Source organism: Colossoma macropomum, unplaced genomic scaffold, assembly GCF_904425465.1.
Source record: "Colossoma macropomum unplaced genomic scaffold, Colossoma_macropomum, whole genome shotgun sequence".
NCBI lineage: Eukaryota > Metazoa > Chordata > Actinopteri > Characiformes > Serrasalmidae > Colossoma > Colossoma macropomum.
In genome coordinates, this window is record NW_023494805.1 from 26,901,006 (window position 1) to 26,926,471 (window position 25,466).

At 38.8% G+C, this 25,466-nt stretch overlaps 1 long non-coding RNA gene, 7 other non-coding genes and 1 pseudogene across 8 annotated transcripts; 8 read left to right on the forward strand and 1 right to left on the reverse strand.

The window, feature by feature from the left end:
- The first annotated feature begins 1,489 nt into the window (after positions 1 to 1,489).
- Positions 1,490 to 1,653, forward strand: LOC118826811. The gene has a single exon (XR_005008813.1). It is a non-coding gene; the product is annotated as a U1 spliceosomal RNA (small nuclear RNA).
- Positions 1,654 to 2,572: 919 nt separating this feature from the next.
- On the reverse strand, positions 2,573 to 4,589 carry LOC118825868. Its single transcript, XR_005008697.1, has 2 exons — positions 4,410 to 4,589; positions 2,573 to 2,802 (listed from the first exon to the last, which is right to left on the reverse strand). It is a non-coding gene; the product is annotated as an uncharacterized LOC118825868 (long non-coding RNA).
- Positions 4,590 to 5,721: 1,132 nt separating this feature from the next.
- On the forward strand, positions 5,722 to 5,885 carry LOC118826768. Its single transcript, XR_005008777.1, has one exon. It is a non-coding gene; the product is annotated as a U1 spliceosomal RNA (small nuclear RNA).
- Positions 5,886 to 6,838: 953 nt separating this feature from the next.
- Positions 6,839 to 7,002, forward strand: LOC118826769. The gene has a single exon (XR_005008778.1). It is a non-coding gene; the product is annotated as a U1 spliceosomal RNA (small nuclear RNA).
- Positions 7,003 to 7,945: 943 nt separating this feature from the next.
- LOC118826770 lies at positions 7,946 to 8,109 on the forward strand. The gene has a single exon (XR_005008779.1). It is a non-coding gene; the product is annotated as a U1 spliceosomal RNA (small nuclear RNA).
- A 987-nt stretch (positions 8,110 to 9,096) lies between these two features.
- LOC118826771 lies at positions 9,097 to 9,260 on the forward strand. Its single transcript, XR_005008780.1, has one exon. It is a non-coding gene; the product is annotated as a U1 spliceosomal RNA (small nuclear RNA).
- A 4,439-nt stretch (positions 9,261 to 13,699) lies between these two features.
- On the forward strand, positions 13,700 to 13,863 carry LOC118826772. Its single transcript, XR_005008781.1, has one exon. It is a non-coding gene; the product is annotated as a U1 spliceosomal RNA (small nuclear RNA).
- A 986-nt stretch (positions 13,864 to 14,849) lies between these two features.
- LOC118826773 lies at positions 14,850 to 15,013 on the forward strand. The gene has a single exon (XR_005008782.1). It is a non-coding gene; the product is annotated as a U1 spliceosomal RNA (small nuclear RNA).
- A 5,218-nt stretch (positions 15,014 to 20,231) lies between these two features.
- Positions 20,232 to 20,399, forward strand: LOC118826785 (annotated as a pseudogene).
- The last annotated feature ends 5,067 nt before the right edge of the window (positions 20,400 to 25,466 follow it).

Genomic DNA, 25,466 nt, shown 5'->3' on the forward strand with positions numbered 1-25,466 from the left:
ATGCAGTTTGGGTCTTATCTACAGAGAGAGGAGGAAAAATGCAAGGAAGTCAGAGCTTATCAAAAGCCTTTTATTTGTCATTGTCAAGCAGTGGTCTTTAAAGATGATACATGCTTTATTTCATATGTCATGAGCTATTAAACGTTGGACATGCATGCAGTCCAGTATTTCTAGTTGACTTTTGAAATGTTTGGATCAAAACCCAGAGACTTGTTCAAAAAATGTGGTTCTCACACAGTTAACGATTGCAACAAACTGCATTTTTTTGTAAGACACTTGTAATGGAGAAATTTGCTTGGCCCACAGCACTACATTAGAGAAGACCAGTTATCAGACCAGAAATGGGAAAAAAAAATGTATGTGATAATTACTTTTTCCATAAACAGCCATCCCCTAGTGGGCAAAAGTTTGGGAACTTAACTGGTTGTTAGGAAGTGGCTACTTAGAGACACCGTTCAAGGTTCATGATGATTGGTCAATTACAAGCCTTTCAAATGGCTGCTGAAAGCTGATTCACTGATAGTGACTAAAAATTTCAATGTATTAAATTGTCCTTTGATATTCACTTACAGTCTGTCAAGTAGTTGCTAGCTGCAAAAATTTCAGCTTGATAGGATGTATGGAGGCTCAGAAACAGATGTTTGTTACAGTGCCCCCTAATGACATAGCCCATCAATTGTGGTACACCTATCTCGGAATGTATTTCTGAATAAGCATTTTCAGTTTCAGATTATTTTGGTGAAGTTATTTCAGAAGGGTTAATTAGCATATGGGAGCCATATTGTTTACAAAATGTTTTGTAAATGTTTTTGATAATTGTTAAGCTCCAGACTCTTGTGAATTTTTTAAATAACTTGTTACTTGAGGGTTGAGTGAAAAACCTAGGACTAGTTCGCAAAGGTTTTTTTTTTTTTTTTTTCTTCCTTTTATGACAATGTTGAATTTTCTGATGGGTAAGAAAAGTGAATAAAGGCTTTTTTGCTCTGTGGCAGCTTGTTGCTTTGTGTCGATTCTTGTGACTTTAATGCAGATAAAGAGCAAGGAGAGAGTGCCCCTAGTGTCTGATGTCTGTACTAGTGTGTGGAGATGTTTTGTTGATTTCATTGGTGCATAAGAACAGTTAAAGTAGTTGTTTAATTTCTGGCTGTAGTTATTTATATATATATTTTTTCCAGATCAGCTGGCTTCAGTGAGTTTAGTGCTAATTTAGATGCGCTAATATTAAACCAAAGAGAACATAAATGCTTGCGAGAGTTGAGTTGATTACATATTCAGAAGCCGTGCATCATGGGAGTTGGTGTTCTGGGTTTTATTCGTAAGAAAAATGGCTACACATTTATGTATGTACAGTATGTACTATGCAGTACATGTATTGTTTTTTTTTCTTTTTAAAGATTTCATTGTTTGGTTATGTGGTGAATGAAGTGTTCACCATCACAGTGAATAGTCCAGCCAGTGGTGATCCCGCTGTCCAGTGCGTGTAGAACTCATACTTACCTGGCAGGGGAGATACCATGATCAAGAAGGTGGTTCACCCAGGGTGAGGCTCAGCCATTGCACTCCGGTTGTGCTGACCCCTGCGAATTCCCCAAATGTGGGAATCTCGACTGCATAATTTCTGGTAGTGGGGGACTGCGTTCGCGCTCTCCCCTGATTTCACTGTTCAAAGGAAGACGTTGTTCACATGGTGGTGATGTTGCATGTACTGTGAGGAATTATTAGATTGTCATGTGGTCTTTGTTATAGTTGTTATTTAGTATATGAAGCTGTAAAGGTTCTGACGAGTGCTTAGTGAAATAGTGTTCATGGGGAAGTGTTTGTTATTTAGGGAATTGTGGAATTATGTTCATGGCTCTCTCTATTTATTTCATCTACCAGGTTTTTTTGGGGTGGGGAGGGATTTTATGTTGATAAATGGTTTGGTCCACAATCTGACAAAAAAGCTAAGAAATACACATGTAGAGAGCTTGTGAACCTTTTATTTAATATTTTGAAGTCTCTGTTTTTTTGTTAAAAGGTCTCCAAATGTTATGATTATTGATCAAGTTTTGTCCACATTGACCTTTTGACCTTTCTATAGTATCCGGTAGTCTTTGAATGACTAATTGAAATCACCAGACAAGGAGTCCGATTTATGACACATGATTATAAAGTTGTTCAGATCAGTGAACTGAATCAAATGGCGCCAAATGTTTATCTCTAGACTTGAAAATAACAATTGCATTTTTAATTATTTTACTTGTGTTGAGTGCTAAAGTGCCTCCTAAAGGCCAATCTGGACCAAATTTTGCAGACCTCATCATAGCCTCAAAATTTGAGTCATTGTAGTGTTGAGATGATCAGACCAATTACTGATGAATTCTAGCAGTTGAAGCTAGCAATGCCATGGCTGCAATGATTAATTGATTGAGCGAGACCATGTTGAGTAAAAGTCATCCTAATTCAAACAGTATGAGTACTCTCCAATGTTTAACTATACATTTTAGTATGCTAGTGTGGTAATGTGACCGTGTGTGGTGGATGAGATGAGGCTGCTGCAAAAACTTCGGAAGAACGCAAAAGTGAGGATCCATCAATTCTTGTCTATTTATTAAAGTTCCCAAAAAAATACAACAAAGAAGAAAAAGGAAATGCATAAAAACAGTCACCGGGCTTCTCCCAGCCTCTAGACTGCCCCCCTGATCTTCGAGCCCGCCTGCTAAGCCCTGCCACCCTTAGCAGACGACTCGTCTGCTCCAAGCTGTCCTTCCCTCTCACGTGCACTGCTGCCTTAATACCTCCCCTTCCATGGAACATACCATCCTAAGGGGTTACAAACAAGAGAAGCATTAAAACCAGTACATAATATATATTAGTTAACAAAGACATGACTAATTTAAATTTATCTATATACATATAATAAGTCTACAGAGTAATCCAATGGTCAATTTCTCCGTTCTCTCTCTACGGGAGCTGCTGACTGAAGACACCCCCCCACCCCCCTCTAGTAGATTAACCAGGTAAGTACTATTACGCCCAACAATATAATTTCTTACAGGTGTGTATGCCCCTTCTTAAGATAGCTTAATCCGATCTAGATGCATTTCACATTACTAAAGGTGTAGAGTGGATGTAACCTCATTGGTGATGTGTCTGGCACCTTGACATCATCACACGCCCCCCACCCTAAGCGAAGTCAGTCCTCAGAATGACGAGACAAGTAGTCAGTGATAATATTTTTGGAACCTTTCTTATACTGAATTGTGAACCTAAAAGGTTGCAAAGATCAAGTCAAGAGGCTTTTGTCATTCCATCTATGTACAAGTACACAGTGGAGCGAAATTACGTTCCTCCAGGAACAACACGGTGCAACAAGGAACAAAAAGTACAAAGTACAATAAATGCCACCTCGTACTTCTTGCATTGGTGTCTTTCATGCATGCCATCCATTGCAGTGCTTTGTGGTCTGTTTCAAGGATAAACTCAGCCCCAATCAGATAATACTTTAGAGAATCTAAGGCCCACTTTACAGCTAGTGCCTCCTTCTCTACCGTTGAATATCTAGTTTCCCTTGGGAATAACTTCCGACTGATATACAAAATAGGCTTCGCCTTCCCCTTGAAGTAACACAGTTCCTAGACCCCGACCAGAAGCATCAGTTTGCACTGTGAAAGGTTTACTAAAATCTGGACTTCTCAGTACAGGTTAAGAACACATACAGTTCTTGACGTGTTGAAATGCAGCTTCACATTCTGCAGTCCACCTTACTCTTTGGTGCATGTCCTTTTTTTTGTGAGGTCTGTTAATACTGCTGCAAGACTGGCAAAGTCCGGTATGAAACGTCGATACCATCCAACTAACCCCAGAAATGACCTCACCCTTTTCTTGGTTGTTGGAACTGGGCTTGCCCTGATGGCTTCAACCTTGTCCACCTGTGGTCTAATGACTCTATTTCCCAGCACATACCCCAAGTAGGAGACCTCGGACTTGGCAACGCTGTACTTAACAGGGGTTGACTAAGTTCTGCAGCTGCAAGTTTCTGGAAAACATTAGCAAGATGATTCAAATGATCCTCCCATGTCATACTGTAAATAATTACATCAATATAACATGCAGCATATTCTTCAGTGCCCCTTAATATTTTGTCCATAAGTCTTTGGAAAGTTGCAGCCGCTCCGTGCAAACCAAAAGCCATGACTTTAAAATGATACAGTCCACTCGGTACTCTAAATGCAGTCAACTCTCTAGCTGCTGGATCTAACGGGACCTGCCAGTACCCTTTACTTAGATCAAGGGTGGTAAGAAAACTTGCCTTACCCAACCTCTCAATCAGCTCATCTGCTCTGGGCATTGGGTATGGGTCCTTCACCTCTCTTCCTGAACTTTCTCTCTGTCATTTTGGGTTTTCATAAAACTCTGAAGCAACTCACTGAGCTGATTGACGCTGCATGCCGTACTGCTCAAGATCTGGGGGGATGAAGGTTGAGATTCGCTTAACTCCTCCTCACCTTGTTCCACCTCACGCGACGGTGCCGCTGTTATTCTTTTTGGAGGCATCCTAAGAACTTTTTCCCCCTGCTCCTTCTAACATTCCCGTCTTTACCTCTCGAGCCGCGTCTTCCTTTGTGGCGGCTTCTAATGGCTCGCTGAATAGTTACTGCCCCCTCTGGCGGGGCCGTGCCTTCACACTGTTTTCCGCTGCCATCATTTGTGGTAATGTGACCGTGTGTGGTGGATGGGATGAGGCTGCTGCAAAAACTTCGGAAGAACGCAAAAGTGAGGATCCATCAATTCTTGTCTATTTATTAAAGTTTACCAAAAAATAGGGGAAAAAAATACAACAAAGAAAAGAAAGGAAATGCATTAAAAACAGTCACCGGGCTTCTCCCAGCCTCTAGACTACCTCTCTGGTCTACGAGCCCGCCTGCTAAGCCCTGCCACCCTTAGCAGACGACTCGTCTGCTCCAAGCTGTCCTTCCCTCTCACATGCACTGCTGCCTTAATACCTCCCCTTCTATGGACCATACCATCCTAAGGGGTTACAAACAAGAGAAGCATTAAAACCAGTGTATAATATATATCAGTTAACAAAGACACAATTAATTAACATTTTTTTTGGTAATTATTAAGCTCCAGACTCTGAATTTTGTAAATAACTTGTTACTTGAGAGTTGAGCAAAAAAACCTAGGACTAGTTCGCCCCCCAAGTCTCTGGTTCCTTTAATGACAATGTTGAATCTTCTGATGGGTAAGAAAAGTGAATAAAGGCTTTTTTTGCTCTGTGGCTTCTTGTGACTTTAATGCAGATAAAGAGCAAGGAGAGAGTGCCCCTAGTGTCTGATGTCTGTAGTACATTTTCTTTTTGTTGATTTCATTGGTGCAAAAGAACAGTTAAAGCAGCGATTTAATTTCTGGCTTTAGTTATTTTTTTATTTTTCCCCAAGATCAGCTGGCTTCAATGGGTTTAGTGCTAATTTAGATGCGCTAATATTAAACCAAAGAAAACATAAATGCTTGCGAGAGTTGAGTTGATTACATATTTAGAAGCAGTGCATCATAGGAAGTGGTGTTCTGAAAAACGGCCACACATTTATGTATGTACAGCATGTACTATGCAGTACATGTATTGTTTTTTTTCTTTTTAAAGATTTCATTGTTTGGTTATGTGGTGAATGAAGTGTTCACCATCACAGTGAATGGTACAGCCAGCGGTGATCCTGCTGTCCAGTGCGTGTAGAACTCATACTTACCTGGCAGGGGAGATACCATGATCAAGAAGGTGGTTCACCCAGGGTGAGGCTCAGCCATTGCACTCCGGTTGTGCTGACCCCTGCGAATTCCCCAAATGTGGGAATCTCGACTGCATAATTTCTGGTAGTGGGGGACTGCGTTCGCGCTCTCCCCTGATTTCACTGTTCAAAGGAAGACTTTGTTCACATGGTGGTGCTATTGTATGTTCAGTGAAGAATTATCAGATTGTCATGTGGTCTTTTGTTATAGTTGTACTTTACTATATGTAGCTGTATAAGTTGTGATGGCTGCTTAGTAAAAATATTCTCAGGGAAGTCCTTGTTATTTAGGGAATTGTGGAATTATGTTCATGGCTTTCTCTATTTATTTCATCTACCAGGTTTTTTTTGGGGTGGGAAGGGATTTTATGTTGATAAATAGTTTGGTCCACAATTTGACAAAAAAAAAGCTAAGAAATACACATGTAGAGAGCTTGTGAACCTTTTTTATTTTTTTTTTTTGAAGTCTCTGGTTATTTCTATGACAATGTTGAATCTTCTGATGTGTAAGAAAAGTGAGTGAATGGTTTTTTTGGCTCTGTGGCAGCTCGTTGCTTTGTCTGTGTCTGTTCTTGTGTTTTTAGTGCATATGAATAAAGAGTAAGGGGAGAGCGCCCCTAGTGTCTGATGTGTGTAGTGGTGGGAGGAGACATTTTCTTTTTGTTGTTTCCTTTGGTGCATGAGAACAGTGAAAGCAGTGGTTGTGATTTCTGGCTGTAGTTAGTTATTTATGTATTCATTTATTTATTCATTCAGATCGGTTGGCTGCCATGAGATTTTTCATGTGGATGCGCTAATATAAAACCAAAGAGAACATAAATGCTTGAGACAGTTGTGAGTGTATTACATATTCAGAAGCAGTGCATCATGGGAGTTGGTGTTCTGGGTTTTATTCATAAGAAAAATGGCTACAAATACTTATGTATGTACAGTATGTACTATGTAGTACATGTGGTGTTTTTATTCCTTTTAAAGATTTCATTGTTTGGTTATGTGGTGAATGAAGTGTTCACCATCACAGTGAATAGTCCACCCAGTGGTGATCCCGCTGTCCAGTGCGTGTAGAACTCATACTTACCTGGCAGGGGAGATACCATGATCAAGAAGGTGGTTCACCCAGGGTGAGGCTCAGCCATTGCACTCCGGTTGTGCTGACCCCTGCGAATTCCCCAAATGTGGGAATCTCGACTGCATAATTTCTGGTAGTGGGGGACTGCGTTCGCGCTCTCCCCTGATTTCACTGTTCAAAGGAAGACTTTGTTCACATGGTGGTGCTATTGTATGTTCAGTGAAGAATTGTCAGATTGGCATGTGGTCTTTTGTTATAGTTGTACTTTACTATATGTAGCTGTATAAGTTGTGATGGCTGCTTAGTAAAAATATTCTCAGGGAAGTCCTTGTTATTTAGGGAATTGTGGAATTATGTTCATGGCTTTCTCTATTTCATCCACCAGGTTTTTTTGGGGTGGGGAGGGATTTTATGTTAATAAATGGTTTGGTCCACAATCATCTGACAAAAAAGCTAAGGAATACACGTGTAGAGAGCTTGTGAACCTTTTTATTTAATATTTTGAAGTCTGTGTTTTTTTATGACAGTGTTGAATCTTCTGATGTGTAAGAAAAAAGTGAATGAAATGTTTTTTTTGGCTCCGTGGCAGCTCGTCGCTTTGTCTGTATCTATTCTTGTGTTTTTAATGCATATGAATAAAGAGTAAGGGGAGAGCGCCCCTAGTGTCTGATGTGTGTAGTAGTGGGAGGAGACATTTTCTTTTTGTTGTTTTCTTTGGTGCATGGGAACAGTGAAAGCAGCGGTTGTGATTTCTGGCTGTAGTTATATATTTGTTTATTCATTCAGATCAGTTGGCTGCCATGAGTTTTTTTCATTCAGATGCGCTAATATAAAACCAAAGAGAACCAAAAGATCAAAGAGTTGTGAGAGGATTACAGATTCAGAAGCAGTGCATCATGGGAGTTGGTGTTCTGGGTTTTATTCACAAGAAAAACGGCTACATATACTTTTGTATGTACAGTGTGTACTATGCAGTACATGTGGTGTTTTTTTTTCTTTTTTTCCTTTTAAAGGTTTCATTGTTTGGTTATGTGGTGAATGAAGTGTTCACCATCACAGTGAATCGTCCAGCCAGCGGTGATCCCGCTGTCCATTGCGTGTAGAACTCATACTTACCTGGCAGGGGAGATACCATGATCAAGAAGGTGGTTCACCCAGGGTGAGGCTCAGCCATTGCACTCCGGTTGTGCTGACCCCTGCGAATTCCCCAAATGTGGGAATCTCGACTGCATAATTTCTGGTAGTGGGGGACTGCGTTCGCGCTCTCCCCTGATTTCACTGTATAAAAGAAGATTTTGTTCATGTATTATTAATGCATGCCGTGTGAGGAGTTGTTTGATTGGTAAATGATATTTGTTGTAGCTGTCATTTAGTATTTGTAACTGTTTAAGCTGTGATAAGTGCTTAGTGAAATAATATTTTTTTAGGGAGGACTTTGTTTTTAGGGGGATTGTGGAATTATGTTTGTTTTTTTTCCTTGTACCAGGTTTTTTTGGTGGAGAATTTTATGTTGATAAATAGTTTGGTCAACAATCTGACAAAAGCTAAGAAATACATATGTAGAGAACTTCTGAGCTTTTCTTACTTTTATTTCATTTCATTTTTATTTTATTTTTATTTTTTTATTTTTTTAAGTCTCCGGTTCCTTTTGTAATAGCGTTGAATCTTCTAAAGTATAAGAAAAGTGAAAAGGCTTTTTTTTTGCTCTGTGGCAGCTTGTTGCTTTGTCTGTGTCGATTCTTGTGACCTTTTATGCATATGAATAAGGAGTAAGGGGAGAGCGCCCCTAGTGTCTGGTGTGTGTAGTAGTGGGAGGAGACATTTTCTTTTTGTTGTTTCCTTTGGTGCATGAGAACAGTGAAAGCAGTGGTTTAATTTCTGGCTGTAGTTATTTTTCCAAATCAGCTGGCTTGCAAGAGTTTAGTGCTCATTTAGATGTGCTAATATTAAACCAAACAGAACATAAATGCTTGCGAGGGTTGAGTTGATTACATATTCAGAAGCAGTGCATCATGGGAAGTGGTGTTCTGGGTTTTATTCACAAGAAAAACAGCTGCATATCCTTTTGTATGTACAATATGTTCTATGCAGAATGTGTTTTTTTTATTTTTTATTATTTTTTATGTTTTTTTCATGTTTTTTTGTTTTTTTTTCCCCCTCTTAGATTTCATTGTTTGGTTATGTGGTGAATGAAGCATTCACCATCACAGTGAATAGTCCAGCCAGTGGTGATCCCGCTGTCCAGTGCGTGTAGAACTCATACTTACCTGGCAGGGGAGATACCATGATCAAGAAGGTGGTTCACCCAGGGTGAGGCTCAGCCATTGCACTCCGGTTGTGCTGACCCCTGCGAATTCCCCAAATGTGGGAATCTCGACTGCATAATTTCTGGTAGTGGGGGACTGCGTTCGCGCTCTCCCCTGATTTCACTGTTCAAAGGAAGACTTTATTTATCCAATGATGTTGTGTTAGCATGTTTTGTAAGGAGGTGTGAATTTGGTGTGCTAGTTGTTAGTTGTTGTAGTATTTTCATCTGTTTAAGATGTGATGGCTGCTTAGTGTAATAATATCCATGTGGAGGTCTTTATAATTAAGGGAATTGTGGAATTATGTTCACGTTTTTTTTTCTTTTTTGATGTACCTTTTTTGAGACTTCTTTATTTTGATATATGAAAATGGTTTGGTCCACAGTCTGACACAGAGCGGTATGTATACAGAGAACATCTAGGGTTTTGTTTCTGGGTTTTTAGTTTGATATATTTTTTTTTGGAAAGTGGTTGGCCCCTTTGTGACAGTGTTCAGTCTTGTGATGTGTAAGAAAAGGGATTGAAGGCTTTTTTTATTTTTGCTTTGTTGCAACTGGTTGTCTCTGTCAGCTCTTGAGAATTCAATGCACATAAACAAAGAGTAAGGGGTGAGCATCTCTGATGTCTGATGTGGGTGGAGGTGTTTTCTTTGTCAATTTCCTAAATGAACAAGAAGTGACAGCAGCAGTTGTAATTTCTGGCTTTATTTAATTTATTTATTTATTTATTTTAGATCAATTGGCTGACCTGAGTTTAGTGCTCATTCAGATGCCCTAATAAAAAACCAAAGAGAACAATAAAGCTGCAAGCGGCAACAATCGGGTCCAAGCACATATCAGCACAGTATGCCCTGATGCAGTTTTAGCCAACTAGGCCTAACAAAGCCCAATGCAGTTTGGGCCTTATCTACAGAGAAAGAATGAAAAATGCAAGAAAGTCAGAGTTTATCAAAAGGCCTGTCATAATTGTCAAGCAGTGGTCTTTAAACATGATACATGCTTCATTTCATATGTCATGAGCTATTAAGCTTTGGACATGCAACAGATTGTGAACATGGATGTCAAAAATACATGACTAATGGTAACATTTGTCAGTTGTATCTGGAAAGTGGTTTGGTTCTTAATGTCTAACGTTTTGATATGCACAATATGAGGCCCAGTGCACTCACTAGGCCCTTTTGCCAAAGAGGGGCTAAATGAAAGTGGTTCAGAATTTTTTGTATGTCTCCCTATGTTATGATTATTGATATGATAGAGAGGACAAAGAGTATTTCTGGACCAATTTCGAAAAGTTTTGATCAAAACCCAGGGACTAATTTGAAAAGTATGGTTCTCCAACAGTTTATTATTGCAAAAAAAAAATTGCATTTTTGATACACTTGTAATGGCAATTTAGTTTGGTCCACTGCACTACATTAGAGGAAACCATTTATTGGACCAAAAGAAAAAAAATATGTACATGTAATATTTACTTTATTTTCATAAACTTCCACCCCTAGTGGCCAAAGGTTTGGGAACTTAACAGCTTCTTAGAAAGTGGCTCCTTAGAGACACCATTTGAGTTTCATGATTGGTAAATGATAAGCCTCTTAAATGCCTGCTAAAAGCTGATTTGCTGAGTGACCATAAATTTCAATGTATTAAATTGTCCTTTGATATCCACTTACAGTCTGTCAAGTAGTTGCTAGCTGCAGAAATTTCAGCTTGATTGGATGTACAGATTCTGAGAAAGATAGATCTTTAACAGTTATGGTGCTCCTCAATGATGTAATTGTACCACAATTGATGGGCTACCCCTGAATGTACTGAATAAGCATATTCAAGTTGCAGATTTTGATAAAGCATTGAGTTGTACAATTTTTGAGCTTACAAATTATTTCAGATGTGTTTATTAGCATATGGCAGCCATATTTTTTATAAAAGTCAAGATTCTTTGCTAATTATTGAGGTTCAGGCTCTTTTGAATTTTTTGACACCAGTTGTATGAGAATTGAGCAAAAACCCTCTGACTAGTTTGCAAAAGTAGGTTTCCCATATTAAGCAATTTTGTGAAAAATCTAAGTGAGCAGAGGAAGAAGTTCCACATTACAGATTACTTTGGTTTGACCGAAGGAATCAGGAAAATTTAAAAATGTTCCTCTAGAAGTTCAAAGGTCAAACGCACTGTGCTGCACAGCTGCATCCCCTTTATGCCAGCTGGGCTTATTTCATGTGCCTGAGTAGTGGGAGAGAGTACTGTCTGTTGATGAAGTTTCATGTCTTTGGGATCTACAATTTGGTTTGGCCAGATCATTGTAGAGAATAATCAGATTAATAAAAATAAATATAGCCGCAGGCAGCAATGAGCGGGTTCAAATGCGCATCAGCAGCATGAGCCCTTCTACAGTTTAAACCAGTTAGGCCTAAGAAGGCCTAACGCTGTTTGGCAGAGAGAAATAAACTGAAAGGAAGTCCGTTTATCAAAAGGCCATCTGTTGCCATAAACAATGAGCAGTGCAATTTAAACATGTTTACATTCATTTGTACTGATCATCAAAGGTTTGTAGAACATGCAAGAAATTGTCAACATAGAGGTCAAAACTGCATGATTTAATGGCAACATTTCTCACAGTTGTGTTTGCAAAGTGGTTTGGTTCTCCATAATTAACCCTTTAGTATGTATGTAATAATGAGGCCCAGTGCACCCATAAGGGGACCCGTTTGGCATAGAGGAGTTAAGGGGAAGTGGGTTGTAATTTGTCAGATCTCCATATGTTATGATCATTGATCAAGGACCTTCAACAAATGTTCACTGAATTTTGTTCAGATTGACCTTTTGACCTTTGTATAATAAGCTGTAGTCTTTGAACAAAAAAGCCAAAATACCAGACAAGAAGTCCAGTTTATGACATAACATGTAATTATGAAGTTATTCAGGTCAGTGAACTGAATCAGATGGCACCAATTGTTTATCTCTGGACTTCATAACAACATTGTAAATAATTAAAAATGCAGATTTTTAGTGTTTTAGAGTGCTAAAGTGTTCCCTAAAGGCCGATCTGGAAGAAATTCCAGACACCGTCAGTGTGTCAATATATACACCCCTGTGAAGTTTTGAGATGATCGGGCCAAGGACTGCTGAGTTATAGCAATTTAAGCTAGCAATGCCATGGCCGCAGTGATTAATTGATAGAGCAACACCATGTTGAGTAATAAAGTCAACGTTTTTTAAAAAATTATTTACTTAGAGAGACCTCTGAGTGTTTCTAGACCAATTTCGAAAAGTTAGGATGAAAATCCAGAGACTACTTTGAAAAGAATAGTTATGAAGCAGTTAATGGTTACTTTAACTTTTTTGTTTTAATGAACTTGTAATTTTTTCGTCCCACTGCACTACATTGGAGAAAAACAGTTATTGGACCAAAAATAAAATTAGGTATATGTAATAATTACTTGATTTTCATGAATAGCGTCATGAATAGTGTATTGAAACTTCACTGGTTGTCACAGTGGCTACTTAGAGACACTATTCAAGTTTCCTGGTGATTGGTCAATGTTAAGTCTGTCAAAAGCCTGCTGAATGCTGATTGGCTGATGGCGGCCATAAATTTCAATGTGTCATTGTCTTTAAATGTTCACTTATAGTCTGTCTAATAGATGCTGCCTGCAAAATTTCAGCTTGTTTGAGTGAACGAGAGAAAGTTATTTAGCCATTATAGCGCCCCCTAAGGATGTATGTGCACCAATATACATACACTACCTCCAAATGATCTGCTGAAAAAGCGTTTCGAGTTTCAAATTTTTTATGTGAAACATTCTTGGCTGTAGAATTGTACATTTAAATCTGAATTATTTCAGAAGGGTTAATTAGCATATGGGAGCCATATTGTTTACAAAATGTTTTGTAAATGTTTTTGATAATTGTTAAGCTCCAGACTCTTGTGAATTTTTTAAATAACTTGTTACTTGAGGGTTGAGCGAAAAACCTAGGACTAGTTCGCAAAAGTCTTTTTCTTCCTTTTATGACAATGTTGAATTTTCTAATGGGTAAGAAAAGTGAATAAAGGCTTTTTTTTGCTCTGTGGCAGCTCGTTGTTTTGTCTGTGTCTGTTCTTGTGACTTTAATGCAGATAAAGAGCAAGGAGAGAGTGCCCCTAGTGTCTGATGTCTGTACTAGTGTGTGGAGATGTTTTGTTGATTTCACTGGTGCATAAGAACAGTTAAAGTAGTGGTTTAATTTCTGGCTGTAGTTATTTATATATATATATATTTTTTCCAGATCAGCTGGCTTCAGTGAGTTTAGTGCTCATTTAGATGCGCTAATATTAAACCAAAGAGAAACATAAATGCTTGCGAGAGTTGAGTTGATTACATATTCAGAAGCAGTGCATCATGGGAAGTGGTGTTCTGAAAAACGGCCACACATTTATGTATGTACAGTATGTACTATGCAGTACATGTATTGTTTTTTTTCTTTTTAAAGATTTCATTGTTTGGTTATGTGGTGAATGAAGTGTTCACCATCACAGTGAGTGGTACAGCCAGTGGTGATCCCGCTGTCCAGTGCGTGTAGAACTCATACTTACCTGGCAGGGGAGATACCATGATCAAGAAGGTGGTTCACCCAGGGTGAGGCTCAGCCATTGCACTCCGGTTGTGCTGACCCCTGCGAATTCCCCAAATGTGGGAATCTCGACTGCATAATTTCTGGTAGTGGGGGACTGCGTTCGCGCTCTCCCCTGATTTCACTGTATAAAAGAAGATTTTGTTCATGTATTATTAATGCATGCCGTGTGAGGAGTTGTTTGATTGGTAAATGATATTTGTTGTAGCTGTCATTTAGTATTTGTAACTGTTTAAGCTGTGATAAGTGCTTAGTGAAATAATATTTTTTTAGGGAGGACTTTGTTTTTAGGGGGATTGTGGAATTATGTTTGTTTTTTTGCTTGTACCAGGTTTTTTTGGTGGGGAATTTTATGTTGATAAATAGTTTGGTCAACAATCTGACAAAAGCTAAGAAATACATATGTAGAGAACTTCTGAGCTTTTCTTACTTTTATTTCATTTCATTTTTATTTTATTTTTATTTTTTTATTTTTTTAAGTCTCAGGTTCCTTTTGTAATAGCGTTGAACCTTCTAAAGTATAAGAAAAGTGAAAAGGCTTTTTTTTTGCTCTGTGGCAGCTTGTTGCTTTGTCTGTGTCGATTCTTGTGACCTTTTATGCATATGAATAAGGAGTAAGGGGAGAGCGCCCCTAGTGTCTGGTGTGTGTAGTAGTGGGAGGAGACATTTTCTTTTTGTTGTTTCCTTTGGTGCATGAGAACAGTGAAAGCAGTGGTTTAATTTCTGGCTGTAGTTATTTTTCCAAATCAGCTGGCTTGCAAGAGTTTAGTGCTCATTTAGATGTGCTAATATTAAACCAAACAGAACATAAATGCTTGCGAGGGTTGAGTTGATTACATATTCAGAAGCAGTGCATCATGGGAAGTGGTGTTCTGGGTTTTATTCACAAGAAAAACAGCTGCATATCCTTTTGTATGTACAATATGTTCTATGCAGAATGTGTTTTTTTTATTTTTTATTATTTTTTATGTTTTTTTCATGTTTTTTTGTTTTTTTTTCCCCCTCTTAGATTTCATTGTTTGGTTATGTGGTGAATGAAGCATTCACCATCACAGTGAATAGTCCAGCCAGTGGTGATCCCGCTGTCCAGTGCGTGTAGAACTCATACTTACCTGGCAGGGGAGATACCATGATCAAGAAGGTGGTTCACCCAGGGTGAGGCTCAGCCATTGCACTCCGGTTGTGCTGACCCCTGCGAATTCCCCAAATGTGGGAATCTCGACTGCATAATTTCTGGTAGTGGGGGACTGCGTTCGCGCTCTCCCCTGATTTCACTGTTCAAAGGAAGACTTTATTCACCAATAATGATATGCTAGCATGTTTTGTAAAGAGGTGTGAAATTGCTATTGATTACAGTTGTGGTGTAGTATTTTTAGCTTTATAAGACGTGAGGACTGCTGAATGTAATATCCATGGATATATGATATCTAAGTTTTTATTATTATGGGAATTGTGTTAGTTTTGTTTTGTTTTTTTTTTTGTTTGTTTTTTTTGCATGTACCCTTTTGAGACTTTGTTTATTTTGATAGAAAATGAGCAATGTGCATGTAGAGAACTTTCTAGTGTAAATGGCTGGCCCCTTTTATGATCATGTAGAATCTTTTGATGTGTAAGAAAAATGAATGAAGGTTTTATTGATAAATTTTTTTATGATTTTGCTTTGTTGCGACTTTGTTGCGGCTGTTTTGTCTCCATCAGCTCTCATATATTTAATGCATATAAACAAAAATTAAGGAGCATCTCTGGTGTGTGATGTGGGTGGAGGCATTTTCTTGGAGGGATTTCCTTGGTGCACAAGAAGAGTGACATTAGTTGTAATTTCTGGCTTCATTTATTTAATTAATTAATTTTATTTTCAGATCAGTTTGCTGCCGTGAGTTTAGTGCTCATTCAGATGCCCTAATAAAAAACCAAAGAGAACAATATAGCTGCATGCGGCAATGAGCACGTCCAAGCACACGTCAGCACAATATGCCCTAAAGCAGTCTTAGCCCACTAGGCCTAATGAGGCCTAATGCAGTTTGGGTCTTATCTACAGAGAGAGGAGGAAAAATGCAAGGAAGTCAGAGCTTATCAAAAGCCTTTTATTTGTCATTGTCAAGCAGTGGTCTTTAAAGATGATACATGCTTTAATTCATATGTCATGAGCTATTAAACGTTGGACATGCATGCAGTCCAGTATTTCTAGTTGACTTTTGAAATGTTTGGATCAAAACCCAGAGACTTGTTCAAAAAATGTGGTTCTCACACAGTTAACGATTGCAAAAAACTGCATTTTTTTGTAAGACACTTGTAATGGAGAAATTTGCTTGGCCCACAGCACTACATTAGAGAAGACCAGTTATCAGACCAGAAATGGGAAAAAAAAAATGTATGTGATAATTACTTTTTCCATAAACAGCCATCCCCTAGTGGGCAAAAGTTTGGGAACTTAACTGGTTGTTAGGAAGTGGCTACTTAGAGACACCGTTCAAGTTTCATGATGATTGGTCAATTACAAGCCTTTCAAATGGCTGCTGAAAGCTGATTCACTGATAGTGACTAAAAATTTCAATGTATTAAATTGTCCTTTGACATTCACTTACAGTCTGTCAAGTAGTTGCTAGCTGCAAAAATTTCAGCTTGATTGGATGTGTGGAGGCTCAGAAACAGATGTTTGTTACAGTGCCCCCTAATGACATAGGTGTACCAAAATTGATGGGCTATCTCGAAATGTATTTCTGAATAAGCATTTTCAGTTTCAGATTATTTTGGTGAAGTGTCTTTGAGTTATAGAAATTTTAAAATAATACTAAGTTATTTCAGAAGTGTTAATTAGCACATGGCAGCCATATTGTTCATAAAAGTCAAGATTTAAAAAAAAAAATTAAGGTTCAGGCTCTTGTGAATTGTGGCATGAGAATTGAGCGAAAACTCTAGGACTAGTTCGCAAAAGTAGGTTTTGCATATTGTGCAATATTGCGAAACATCTTAAGTGGGCAGAGCAAAAAGTTCCAATTTACAGATTAGGAGGTCAAACGTATTGTGCTGTGCAACAGCGTCCCCTTTAGGCTGATTGGGTTTATTTCAGTAGCTTGAGGGAGTACTACCTATTGACAAAGTTTCATGTCTCTAGGACTTACAGTTTGGTCTGGCCAGAGCATTGTAGGGAAGAAGCAGAATAATAATAATAAATACAGCCACGAGCGGCAATGAGCAGGTTCAGGGATGCATCGGCAGTATGAGCCCTTCTGCAGTTTGAGCCAATTAGGCCTAAATAGACAGTAGATGTTTACATTTGTATGTACTGATCTACATGATTAATGACAAAATTTCTAACGTGTTTTTAAAAGTGGTTTCGTTCTCCATATTTAACCCTTTGATATTTATGCCTTAATGAGCCCCAGTGCGCCCATAAGGCATAGAGGACCTTAGTGAAAATGGGTCAGAATTTGTCAAAAGGTCTCCAGATGTTATGATTATTCATCAAGGGCCTTCAACAAAGATGTTCACTAAATTTTGTTCAGATTGATCTTTTCACCTTTTGTATAACAAGCTGTAGTCTTTGAATGAATAATTGAAATACCAGACAAGGAGTCCAATTTATGATGTGCCACCTGGAGCCCTTGGCCTAGTGGCTGAGGAGGAAACCGACCTTTTTGGGCTGCACATCCCTGGAGAGAAGGGAATGAGCGCCTTGAGATGGGTGATCCTCTGACGGGAATGGCTCTGTGAGGGGGTTTCGTTTAAAGATGTGGGTGTACAGTTTTAGTGGTGTTTGGTTCTTTTGTTTGTTTCTGAGGGTGCGGATAGGCAGGGTGGTCCGGTGATATGCTTTGGAGGATGGGGTGGGGTATGGTTCTGTTTGGTTGTATTGTTTGTTTGTTTCTGAGGGTGTGAGCGGGTGGGGTATGGTCCTGTGTTGTATTTTGGATGGTGGTGGAATATGGTTCTGTTTGTTTCTGAGGGTGTGGGAGGACAGGGTGAGTGGGGTATAGTCCTGTGTTGAATTTTACAGGGTTGGTGGCGTATTGCCTTGTTTGTACTTTGTTTCTGTGGGTGTGGTTGGGCCGGGTGGGATGGGGTGTGGACCTGTTTTGTATTTTGGAGCGTGGGCAGGGCGGGTCGGGTATGGTCCTGTGTTGCATTTTGGAGGGTGGGTGGAGTATGGTTCTGTTTTTTGTTTTTGAGTTTGTTGTCCCCCTTTTTGATAAGTGCCATATGTGTTAAAAGGGGTTCTGTTTTGTTTATGCTGTTTTGCTGGTTTGATTTTGTTCTTGGGACTGGGATTCCATGACAAACATGGCCATGGGGACTGCATTTGTGCCTGGATTCTGTATTGTTATTTTCTGTTTAATGAAGAAGGGAAAAAAAAAAAAAAATCTGTTCTTACCATTACCACTGGAGCCAGTGAGTCGAGTGCACAGGCCCACCCTGTTCTTCTGAACAAGCATGAGGACCTGTTGTGGATGGCGGCTCATGAGAACCCTCTCGCCAAGGCCGTTATGCACTTCCAGGACATGGCAAAAGATCCACTCAGGACACTCATGATGAGGATTCACCCTGGCCCTGCACAAATGGTGAAAAGTTGCTTTTTTTTTTTTGACACAATTTTTAATGAAAACTTTTTTTTTTTTTTTTTTTAAGTTTAAAGAGAAGTCCTGAAGATACTTTACACATGCACAACACAAACTTCGTGTAATTTAATTTTTAAAATTATTTTTAGTTGTCTAGAGTCTTACTCCATTTGTGTTAAAGATAAAATGGTTTTTAATGACGATAAAGAAAAAAATCAGTGTAAATTATTCATGTATGCATGATCTGTGGCGGTGTAATGGTAAACAGAGGTCATGGTTCAATTCACACTGTGGTTTCGGACATGACGATTCAGTAAAATTTCGGTACAACAGAAAGCAACAAAAACACCCAGATATATAAGGCTAGGTTTCTTCTCATTTGTTTTGAACAGGCAGTAGCACAGTTACAGTTTGTTCCACCTAGTATTGTATAGTTCCCCCTGAGTTAACTTTTATTGGTAAAACCTGTGGTGTGGGCCATTTGCACTCGACGTGGAAAGTCACTAATGTTAACTAAATTGTGCAGTGATAGTTCAACTAGGTGTGATTTTGAATTTAGAAGCAGAGGAAACAAAAATTGTTGAGGCTTTGTGCTGAATCTTTTCACAGATGCAAAAATACAGCAGGCTGTGGATAGGGATAAGTCTCGTTTCATTCGTTCAATTTCAGCTTGTCTTTTTTCTTTTATTCTTTCTCCCCCGATAGCTGCTTTCTTAAACTCTCACTCACTGTTCAGACACCACACACTTAACCTCACAGCTGATTTGGGGTCAGGATTTATGACGTCACAGTAATGGGGAAAAACTCAGATGTTGCAACTGACCCCAACTCTAGGGACAGTTGCAACATGTTAAGAATACATTAAATTTCACTAATTAACTTCTGCTTTTTGTCTCAGTAAGCGAGGATTTCTGAAAATGGGTATAGTTTTACAATATCATAGTATTATTTATTCAGTTATCAATATTCATCATCGCCCTGACTGTCCTGCCCTCGACACCGATTATATTTTTGGCTCATTCCAAATTACTGAGGGGAACCTGCTCTGTTAGTAACTCTGTTCCTCACTCTTGGCATAGCCTACTGAAAACAGACAGGATACAATTTCTACTTTTAGATGATTTTATTCACTGTATGACACCCCCAACACACACACGCACACAAAAAAATACAAACAAGTTATTTTGAGAATTATTTTGTTTATCATTAGGCTCTCTTTGTCTTACATGCGTCTGTTCTGTTCATCATGAGCAATACAATAGATAAATTGTGCTTATGCTGCACTAACAATATTGAAAAATGTTGCGTGCAACCATCCTCATCTCTTATGACAGAACATCATGTACTAGCTAGACATACTGACTCTGACACATGCAAGCCATGTCGCTTAGAAGTCAACAAAATAATTCTTCAAACTAAGTAAATTTTGATTAATGAAAAAAGATTACTTTCATACTTCAAAACAAGTTTTTTTTTTAAATAAATAAAATAAAAAGTGCCATCTGTCTTCTTGGTGGGGGAGGGTCTAACTGAGCATGTACAGTATGTAGAGTGTCATCACTCTAACAAGTTTCCGATTGGAGGAATAAGAGTGGTTGCGCTTATCCCCGGTCTCCCCTTCTGACTCTTCTAAGTTCTGGTTCGTGTTGTTTTCCCCCCATTACCTAAAACTCCAGAAGGGAGGGCCTCATTTACTGCATCAAGTCTTCTGATTTCTCTTGTGTGCCTTAGGTTCCACTGTTTCTTCCTTTGAACCTGAAAAACCTTGACCAATCACTAGAGTCAATGGAAGGTTCAAATTTTTTGCCAAAACAACAAAAGTGAAAGGAAAAAAAAAAATTTAGAAAAATAATTGTGTGTGAGATCTATATCTGTTTGTGTATCTGCACTTTTTCATGAGATTTTGTAAATGCCTCAAGACTGTAAGACAAAAGCTATTCAGAAAAAAAACATCTGTTCTTATCAGTTTAATGTCTGATACGTCCCCTAACCGGGGACCATACATTAAATTGATTTTTGGAACAGGGAGATGGAATAGAGGCTAGCTGTGCTCACTCCATGCATTGACCTGGTATTGCAGTACCTCAGTGCACCTGCCTCTGTTGGTTAAAAGAAAAATGGCATGTATGGTGTTTGTTCTTGGAAATGTTTAGTATGTATATTAATACATGAATTGTTTGTGTTCTTTTCACGTGTATTCATGCAAATAGTAAGCCATAGCTGCCTGTAGCGGTAGAGCTGTTTGATGTAATTTACAAGCAAAACAGAGTTTATGTATTTCAAGGCCTAAGTAATTATCTCTATGCCATTGCTATTTTTTTTCTTATGGTTTATTAGCCTGCTTTAGACTGTTATAATTTTGCTTTTTAATTTTTTTTTTTTTATATTGTGTATTTGCTGCTGACAGAAGAACAGAGACTTTAGGAATTAAAGAAAAAAAAAGGTGCATAGATGCAGAACTCACTGGCAGAGGTGTTTTAGGTTATTTTCTTTGTAGAAATGGAATCCTTTGGTGCTTAAAAAGACATGAATGGATGGTGTCCTTTTCATGTGTATTTAATCTAGATGACTATACCAGTACTGGCACACTTCCGTCAAAGCGTTTACTTCTGTTCTTTATACATTTCTATGCATCATGTCCAGGAATACAGCAATGCAGTGTATTGTTAGAGAAAGCTAGAAATGTCAGGATTCAATACCCACAAACCATTTATGATCAGTTATTCAGAGCAGTTACAATTGTTTCATTTGCAACATGAACACTAAATGAGCGAATGTTAGCAAAATCTGTGGCCTTGCCTTTAAAGCCTTGCCGCTATCCATGGAGACATCGTAATCCAGAACATGTGGTCTTGACAACACAGCCAGTTAGAGATCAGTTCAGAGGTCTTTGAGTCAGGCAGAAATAAACTCCTCCATTCTAGCCTCTGTTACTGTGTTGGTAATTCATACAGTTGTTCTCACAGTTGGGAAAACTTGAGTTACTTTTCAAATGAGACAGAGATCATGATTGTAGCCTGAAGTATGTCGGAACAGTGCTTGCTGTTTAAGGCAAACATGGGGCAACAGTTACAAGGTTAACTAGAGAAAGCAACACTTCAGCGGTGTGGGCCAACGAGCAGTAGGAAAAATGCTCATGGTAACATCTAGAACAGGAGTATTGCGTGGGGTGGCAATAGTAATGGGTGACAGACCAGTTGGAATTCTTCCAAAGGTATTTGTTTCACCTGTATGGCACAAATAAGGCAGATAATACAACATGCAAGCAGTCAAGACATCTTTCTGATATCCCTCATTTCCTGCTGTGTAGTCAGTTACTTTTTGAGAGTCTTAGTACAGGTTGTTATTGAGTGACCATTAGAGTAATATGGAAGGAACTGCCAGTCTCTTGGGGTAATTATAGTCTTTAGTCTACTTTTAACCTTAATCTTTTAGCTTGGCAGCCTGCCTGCAGTGCTCCTGTCAGTCATCTACATCACTCACTGTCATGGTCTCTCCCATCAGGCTGAGAATTCCTTTGCTTCTCATATTGTGAATGATTTTACTGAGAGTAATATTTACCAAGCTCCAGCAGTGACTAGTGCGCATAGATGTGTGTGTGTGGGATGCATGTATGAGGCAGTTGACTTGAGAAGTTCAGGTGTGAAACATCTTACCACCGTTTTTGCCAAGCAGGAACAACTGCTGCATGCTTACATGTACACACCACAGGTTTTTCTGTATATTATTAAGTTCTCTTTTTAACTGTTTTGCACAATAAAACTTTTTAAAATGTACTTCATTTGTACATGTATGTGTGTTTGTCACAGAACACTGCTTTTTTTTTGTGGAATTGTATAAATCAGGATTTATAGGCTAGTTATGTTAGATTAAGTTAGTATTGGTGTCAGTACTCTGTATTGATAGTGATATCAAAAGAGAAAAAAGGTTAGATCGCACATTCCTAATAACAAATGTCAGGCCGTAGTTGCCTATTGAGAGAGAACTCTGATGTAAAATAAAAGCAGAAGATAGACTGTGAAGGCTGCAGTAATGTTAGCTGTAAAGGTGCAATGGATTAAACACTCATGGTTTTTGATTCACGGATTGGATTATTTTTCCAGATCAGACCTGAGCTTATAACTTAATTCTTTGTCAAAAAGAAGATGACTACATTGTGGGAGAGGGTAGACCTATTCGCACTCGCCATTTCCCCTGCTGTAGAGAACACCATCCTGCTAGAAACTAAATTATGAGGTAGCATTTCACCATCATGTGACAGTATTTACACTCCTTGCTTTTCCACCATGACAGTAAAGTCAGTAAACTCAATGTTAAATGTTAAAAGCTATTATTATAGCGTTCCCATACATAAATCCTGATGCGTTACCAGCATACATTTCCGTTGTTGAGGGATTGCGAAACTCGCAATCTTTAAACATCTTATGCTAACCATACACTAGAAGACTTTGAAAAGACTTTTGAAAGACTAAAGTCTGACACCCTCTCACATCTAAAGACAGTGTCACGTTTTTTAGTCACAGACTCTGATTTTGCAAAGACTAGGAATCTTGCAGTGTCACTATTTACAAGACTGCAACTAGATTTGAGATTATTCCCCATCATGCCCCTGGTGGAAATTTGGAAGCATATAAATACTTTTCCTTCCACTCCGTAGCGGTACAGATGGGAAGATGCGCTGGCTGGGTGTATAAAGAGCTGGCTCAGCCCAGTTCACTGTAGAACTGTATACTCTCAGAATCTTTTAATTAATCTGTAAAATGCGCAGTTACTTTTTAAATTTGATATAAAAATTTACTCATCAACACAGCATGCAGCGAATCACCATTGTTGACTGGGTGTTATGAACTAAACCATAAAAAACAAACAAAATAAGAAACCACTGTAACGGAAAACAGAAAAAAAAAAAAAACATTGATTCTTCAGTAATGGCATTCTTAAACTCCTCTGCACATTTCTTTACATGTTACAGGCTCGGTGAACCTGAAATATTAAAGCAATCAGTTTACATTTTAACTTAATATGATTATTGTATTGAAGTGGAGCAGATTTGCCGTTTTTAGAGATTTCAGGCACTCCCGCCTGCATTTTCTCTCTTTCTCGCGCCGCGCGCCTGCGCACGCCAGAAGCACTCATGCGCGCCCCTGGCACGTCACTATTTGCATGAGCCAAGACTTAAAACTTACGATAATAGTAAACATGGTTGATTTTGTCGCAGCGTCAAGACGAGAAAAAGAGTGACTTAAGACCTCCATCTTGACCACCTTACACTAAACGATCGAGATGACCCGAGCGCGACGCGACTCTAACAAAACTCTCATGATTTTATTCCGACATGGATATACAGTGAAATCGCTTGAAAAGTCGTTTGGTGTAAAACCGGCATTAGTCTTACTAGGATGTGCATTATCACATCTGCCACGAAAGTCTAGTTAAACAGACTGACATCCCCAGTATGAATGGCCAGTGGTTCCTTCTCTTTTTGGTCAAAATAAAATCCCACCACGTTTTTGTTTTGCAAAACTCCACTGTAAAAACAAACATCTCAGAAGAGTTCTGCTTTACCAGCAGTGCTGTATCAATTTTACACACTCATCAACAAGGGGCAGATTTTGCCGCTTCTCTCAAGCAGTCTGTTGTAGAATTATGTACAGAATACACTCCCATAACGTTGTACAATCTCATGTAGGAAGTCAATGTGTAGTACCAGCTGATAGGCCATTAGATGTTATACCCACACTGCTTATAGTGGAAGTTAAACAGCTGCTATGAGTTTAGTGCATGTTAGGCGTCCAAATTCAGAAATAAAGAAAACAAACGTTTTAGAGGGTTTCTTACATATTCTGAAGAAATACATCATGAAAAGCCATATTTTGGGTTGGTTTTTGTTCACAGTGAATATTAAGTGAACAGTGAAGATTATTTTTTCATGTGTGTTGCCTGTACATAAAAAGCTGTACACTCTCTCAGGCTTTTTGTAAGGTTTCAGTGTTTGGTTTGTGTAAAGTCTTTACACAGTAAGTAGTACAGCCATTGGTGAACCTGCTCCCCAAGCAGTGTAGAGCTCATTCTTAGCTGGCAAGGCAGTTACCATAATCAAGAAGGTGGTTTATTTAGGGTGAATCTCTGTGAGCTCTGTGCACACCGGTTGTGCTGACCACTGCAAGCGTCGAGTGTTGAACCACGAAATACTGATGAACTTATTTGAACATTAAAGACGGCAACCCAAACACGCTGAGGTTGTCATAGTGCATCTCTGTTTTACCTTAGCAAAAATGCAAAATAGAATCATGTTCTTGTATAACTTTTTTCAAGCCTTTATTTAGCCCCTCAGATTTATCTGGTATATCTGTATATATAACTGTATATACAGTACTTCAAACTAGCTCCAGCAGCTCCAATCCACACATCACTTTTCTACATGCAGGTTTGCAAAATAGTAGGCACAAACTTTGTTTGCTGCTTTTCATTATTTTTAGGCAAGCACCTTCAAGAGTGATTATTCGTCATGACCAGGTGATGAGACAGAACTTTTAGCTGCAAGCCAGTCTGTGTTAGGTAATTGAGATACGGAGTTAATAGATGCCAAACCGTTTTAAACAAATAATTCATAATACAAAATACTTTGGTAAATTCTTGACTCACTCAAGTCACCAGAGTCCCCATTTATGAGTGAATCTGGCAGTCAGTCTCTGAAGCCTACCAGTCATGTGTTCTTAGCCCACAGACAAGATCAAGCAGCCACTGTCCGGCCAAAACAGCCTGGGCCTGCTGTCTGGCCCAAACAGCATGTGTTCACTATCCACAAACTCCCCATACAAAACCCAGGGTCATGATTATCCGCTAGAGTGACTCCCCTGCAAGTGCTATTCACATTATATACAAAGTGTAAATGAGAATGGTTTGTTCTGTTTTTTTTTTTTTATTGTATTTGTTTTAACATTACTTTGTATGCAATAATAACCAAATGTTTTGTCTGTTGCAGGAAGAGCTAGAGGGTTAGGTGTGTCTGTGGGCGAATCTACAGGGACAACACTGCCCCGTTCAAATCTACAGGGACAACACTGGTCTGTTCAAGAGACAAGGGGTGATGAAATCCAGGTTTTAAGATACATCATGTGATGCTCTTGGACATATCATCAGTAATAGTACCTGGTGTCACTGG